Below are 6,566 nucleotides of genomic sequence, written 5' to 3'. Positions count from 1 at the left end.
GAAGTTAGCAAATCCTATAAGTTTTGATAGGATTTGATATACTTTCACTGATAATTTCTATACGGATATTCCTACATGGTTATTATGTCAGATACATTTTAAAACAATTTTCGGTATTAATATGGACAGTAATTAATACATTTTTTATTGATATACAATAGTCGAGAACAAAGGGTAAATTGATTAGTGCATGCTATTTACACTCTCGTTAGTGCAAGGGAGAAGGGCTGGACACCCCACCAGACTCTAAACAGTATGAAATTTTTATTACACAAACATCCAGTTTGATTGACCTTTTGTGGAGGATTGATTATCTCAGAGCTGTAAAGCTCGCGTTTATTGTATCCAGCAAATTACTTTTCCAATGGCAATCAGTTATTAATTGCTCTTACAAATACAAAGCAGTCTCGATATGTTTATTTGTATGATAGGTTATAAATGATTTTAAAATCTTAATTCAGTTGAGGCATTTTGCTTATTTCACTAGGTGTGAGGTTTTTAGTTGACTTGTTATAAATATGAAACAGAAAGTTCAATATATAAATAAAATAGATGTTGCCATTGGATGGGAAGTTAAACATAGTATTATGCCATGAAAAGAAATTAAAACACTCAAAAAAAAAAAAATATAAAAAAGTTAATGATATAAATTTATTTTATTTTGTTTTTAATACACAAACACTCCGTAAAAAGCAAACAAAAACGCGGCGGTTTTCACAAGAGGGGTCTGTCGATCTTTGTGTTTAGTAGGCTATCCCATATGCCCAGATATTGGTGGTGGTTTAAGTCACTATTAATCTATTGGTTTCCAGATAAAACATTAGAGAGGGCTTGTGAGCTCTAACTTTTCCTAGAAAAGTAAGATATCCTTTACCTTTTTTAAAATGTTAACTTGCAATTCTACATGGTATTATTTCATAAAACACATTAACCATATGTCTGTATATTAAGATTCAATTCAATTTTAGAAAAACGCGTTGTTTTACATTAGCATAACTTCTAGTTTAAAAATTATTGTTAAATTAACTATATGGTATATACGAGCTCGTAATTATAAAATTGAAAAAGCTGAATATTTTTAAATCTCGAAATTTTTTTCGCTTTTATTTTTTATTTTATTATTTGATTCTTTCTGAACAATTTACTGCAATCCCTACATAAAAATGGCTCTTTGTTGAGCTTCTATGATTTTTCAAATATAAGACTACATAACAAATTTCGTGCGTTTTGAGCGCTGCGTTCTTGCCTTTTATATAGTAATTATTTTAGCTGGCTGCAAATGAAGAAGAAATTACCTACAATCACAAACATTCTCTACCTCAAGCTGTATTGACAGCAATAAAAACCTACATACAGAGATTTGTCAAGTTTAGATCTACTAAAATTGTCTTCACGGTAAAACCCAGAACGTGAACAAATCTTTCAACAATGTAGTGTGGAACCGAATCCCAAAACATGTGTTTGTTGGAAGAGAGACTCTTGTATAGGTGTTCATGATGCTGTTCTAACATTCAATGAAGGTAACATTGGAAGGATCAAGGTTTTTAAAGGAGTTAGGAATAAAAGACTGTGGCAAATACACCGTAAGCACATTGAAGAGCCTCGATGAAGTCAGGATAAGGAAGGCAGATCTGAAAGCAGAGTCAATGACTAAGGAAGCAAGAATAAAGAAAAGGAGACAGTTATTAGGTGAGGAAGAGGAAATGGATGGTAGCTTCATAACACAAATATAAAAATGTTTTCTTTAGTTGTATCAATTATTTTACAATGATTTTAGAGGTATAATTACAATATTTCCTACACCTTGTGTAAAAATTTCAACTTCCTAACTGTTATGAGTTCTGAGAAAAAGGTACATAAAGTTACCTTATTTTAACATTGGGCCTTATGGACCGTTCAACTCCCCTTAAACTCTGACGACTTTTAGCCTGAAATCCAAACATTTAGGCCGAAACAAGTGTACAAGTGTAACACGTATTCACAAGTTTTAATGTTTATTGTTAATTATTTAAGATTTTTGATGATTATTGTTTATGTTTACGCATGTTTCTGATTTATTTATTTTTTATCATTGCGTATTGCTGGTTAAATATTCTTATGTTTGCGTATGGTTATTTGTCAAATTTTTTTATCACTTTATTGTTATTTATTTCTTATCACACATCACAAATTTATTACTGTTTTGATATTTAACTATCTATTATTGTCTTTGTGTTTTTTTTTATCTTTGTGTTAATTATTTGTTAACTAACTTATATTTTTTACTTATTCATTGTTTTGTTGTTTATTTTTTAACACTGTTATATAATTATATAGGTACATAAGTAAATATTATTAGTGCTGTTAATAGATTATGCTCTTTTTAACTTATTTAAGTGCACCACTGGTGTAATTCCGTTGGAAGAATAAATAAATAAATAAACCGTGCAGCAGGACAGCAGGACAATCACAACGTAAATGTCAGAGCGGAAAGGTCAAGGAGTGAATCAGCTGCCCCGCCACTCACTGCCGCTGGCGGGGTAGTACGCCCAGGACCCAGAGCCCCGGTATATACCCAGAATCAATTATTCGGGCCGTCAGCGGCTCGCTAGTCCGCCAGACTCGCCGGCTAATTCCCTTTGATGTGTTTATCTTAGGCAGGCATGCGTGAAGGGGGACTTTATCGCGTAATCGCACACGCATGAAATTACAGACAGTAAGGCAGTCCGCGTGACTCATCCTTTGTGCATCTTGTCCGTTAATGAAGTAAAGGCTGTAAAGTTGACTTCATACAGCTTATTGTAAGGAAAAATGAATAACATAAAACGATGCCTATATGTGACCTGTATGAATGGTAATTGATATGTGCTATGACGTATACAATTTGGCTAGTGTTGTAAACATTCTGTTGGATGCCACTGAAGAATAAAAAAAAACAAAAACAAATATTTATTCTAGTGAGTTGATTTTCAATACTTCTTTCATCTGTATATACAAACGTTATTCCTCTGTGCATTTTGTCCGTTAATAAAGTAAAGGTTGTAAAGTTGACTTCATACAGGTTACTGTAGGGGAAAGGTAATAAGATAAACGATGCCTATATGAATGGTAATTGATATGTGCTGCAAAGTATAAAATTTGAACAGACTGTAATAAACGTTGTGTAGGGAAAAAATTTAATTAAAAATAATTATTGTAGTGTTTCAATAACTCCATCCAAATAATACGTTTATTACAGTCTATCCAAATTTATATATATATATATTTTTACATTTCTAATGCTACGAGTTCTTTAGTTGCAATAATAACGCTATTAAGTTAAGGAACGTTAAACCACCTTAACCTAAATATAGGTCAGACCTTGACCTACGCAACTGATCGATGAACTCTCTTAACTCAGAATATACATTGTAATAAACAAAGAACTAATTGTTATTTGTGGTTTATATTTCTTACTTCTATTAAACACTTTTGGAAGCTTCTCTACTAATAACACAATAATTTTTGAGACAATTAACGTTGTATAGGCAAGGAAAATTAAAATAAATCTGAATAATAAGTTCAACATAAATTCATGGCCAAACACTTAATTTTCGTACATAATTAAGGTTCTTCCGCTTTGTTGTATTTCATGATTACATATTCTACGATAAAAACGCTATTAGAAAAATATCGTATTTGTTTATAACTTTAATTGTTCTTAATGTTTACAACCGACGAAACTTTGATACGCGATGATCATTAAGAACATGAAAACTTAATTAGAACCCTATTAGAGCCAATGTCGAATCCGTCTGGGACAATGAGAGAGGTTGAATTCTGAGGTTGGAACTTTCCAAATCGGCATTTGATACTTCAGAGTTGCTGTAGGAAGCTTCTCAGGTTACATCAGAATTCCAAATAACGTTCCTCTAGGATTCCTTTAAATCATGACACATAGCAACGAGATGGAATAAGTTGCTGAGATGTACAGTATACTTCTTTTAACGACAAGAAATATACATGCTAAGTAAAGCACGGTCATTCGTAAAAGCTAATTGTTTGAGTGACATATATTGGGAGCAATGTGGGACAACAGTACGGTAGGAGCGAGTCCAGAAAGTAACGTTTTTCAAATAAACAAAGCTTTTGCCACAGACACTTTTAATATGTTTACTTAAAAGACTTTAAACTCCAAGAAGCCTTTGAAAAATTATAAAGATCAGTAAGATGGAACTTGTTGGGGAGATGTACGCTTCTAGCTATTACTATTATTTCCGTCATGAATACTAATAAATATTTCAGTGCAACAGTTCTAGGAATAAGTCAAGGCTCTTAGCCTTCATTAAGTTAATGTCCCATTAAAAATTGGCACGATCTTCTACAAAACAACATATCTACTCAGTAGGGTCATCAAATATTACGTTGTAGTCTCTAAATATCTTCATCTGCGTTTCTAACTACATGAGAGAATAGATAACATTAGTCACTAGTAATTAAAAAATAATAAGATTTTATGATAAAAAGCTATGTATATATACTTGTACTAAAATCAAGGCAGTAAAATGTACAAAAAAAAAAAATTTCAATTTTACAAAATGAAAGTTATTGAAAGCCAATGCCAAACGATTTTTGGTATCAATTTACAATAACGTGACCATGGAAAAGGTATGTTCATTTTTTTTCTGAAAACAATAGTGAAGAAAAAATTCGTTGGCAACGAAAATCAAAGGAGTTACGATTTTTTGAAATCCTCTGAAAACTCTGTTTTTGACAGTACCTCTGGCTGAAATGATGCTGACTAGTACGTTAATCCTGTCAACGATGCCTGCCCGCTGCGCAGTGCTGCGCACTGCTTGCTCTTTTAGAAAAAGAAAATAACTCGAGCTTGCAAAAGTCGAATCCCAGATCACGTGATGCCCCTGCTCCTTAACCCTCTAGTGTTGTTCGACAAAGTTTTGTCGGTTATTTTCCATCCTGAACGCAATAATGCCCGAAAGGCATCAATATAATACAATAATATACTTTCCCCCCAGTTTATATGCACCTGTGATAATAATACTTGGCTATAAATGCCCAACCCCAGGAAAAAAGTCCATTTTCCATGGTCACGCTATTGTAAAATAAATACCCAATTTTTTTTAAAGTGACGCAAATTTATAAATATAATAAAAAGTAATTATGTGATACAAAAAGGTGCAAATTAAAGCTAGATCACGGTCATGGCGGTTTTCTTAGATCATGGTCTTATGAATAATTTCGATTACAAGGCAGAAATTAATACATGTACTTTTGGCTCATACTTCCATAGAGGGGTTACAATATGTACATATGAATATATATATATATATAAAAAACTAAAGATTGACTTTAATCTTATATACGAAGTGATAAAAATGAAGTGACTTACTTTGGGGGATGTTTATATTACTAATTGAGGTGGGACTAACTGATGGGATATTTTGGGGTCAACATTTTTTAAATAGGAACCCCTGCAAGTGACATCTAATTTTTATGGTATTATAAAAAAGGAGAATGGCACAAATTAAAGGTCTCTAATGTTACTCTATCAAATTTGATGGCCAATTAAGGATTAAACTGTTTTTTAAAACTCCCACCATTTAAGTTATATTTAAAGTTATTTTAAGGTAGATAAAATTGTGTCTCTCATACTGTCCGATTAGACACTACAGTTACTGTGTCTCCTGGTACCATTAAGAGATAACTTGGCAAAACTAGCCATTGGTATGGCCAGGACTTCCTACTAATACATGTTCTACAGTAAAATAAGTTAGTGCACTCAGTAACAAGAAGGAAGGAAAAGTTAGAACTGGATTAGCTTACCCAGATAGAGGTTAGTTACACACAACACAATCACTGTGTATTAAATTACCACACAATCACAACTATTAATTTTCACAACACAGCCACTTGTGACAGTTTTAAACAAAATAGGAAAACACAATATGGATAGGAATAGTAAATTGTAAATGGATAGTTTAGTATTTATTTCTGATGAATTATGTCACTGAGTATCCAGAGTGACGCCGGCTAATGCATGACTGAGTCAGGCACAATTTGGACAAACCTACTGTCTGATAGCGAAACTGAACTTTCTCTCTGAGCAGGTTGGACAACCAATGAAAATAAAATCACTGCTGGCCGGCGTTATTCCCCGATGGTTTTGAAACATTGCGGTGGTCTGTTGGCGGGGCCAATTTGTGATCTTTTCAATGCGTCACTGTCATCTGGTGTCCTCCCAGAATCTTTAAAATTAGCCTACGTTGTTCCCCTCCACAAAAAAGGGGCCATTGAAGATGTTGCTAATTATAGACCAATCTCGATTTTGCCAGCTATTGCCAAAGTTTTTGAGGACCTCTTTCTTGACCGTTTTAAAGCATAAAACTGGCTGGCTTACTTAATCTGCCCACAGCAGCATGGTTTCATGAGTGGGAGGTCTACTGTGTCGAACTTAACGTTATTTCAGTCCAAAATACATGAGGCCTTCACCGTCAATAATCAGTTAGATGCCATATATCTGGATTTCTCCAAGGCTTTCGACGCGGTAGAACCACACACCTACTTTTGAGAAAATTGCTTGATCAAGG

The sequence above is a fragment of the Homalodisca vitripennis genome, chromosome 5 (genome assembly GCF_021130785.1).
Source record: "Homalodisca vitripennis isolate AUS2020 chromosome 5, UT_GWSS_2.1, whole genome shotgun sequence".
Lineage (NCBI taxonomy): Eukaryota > Metazoa > Arthropoda > Insecta > Hemiptera > Cicadellidae > Homalodisca > Homalodisca vitripennis.
Note: the sequence above shows the minus strand (reverse complement) of the source record.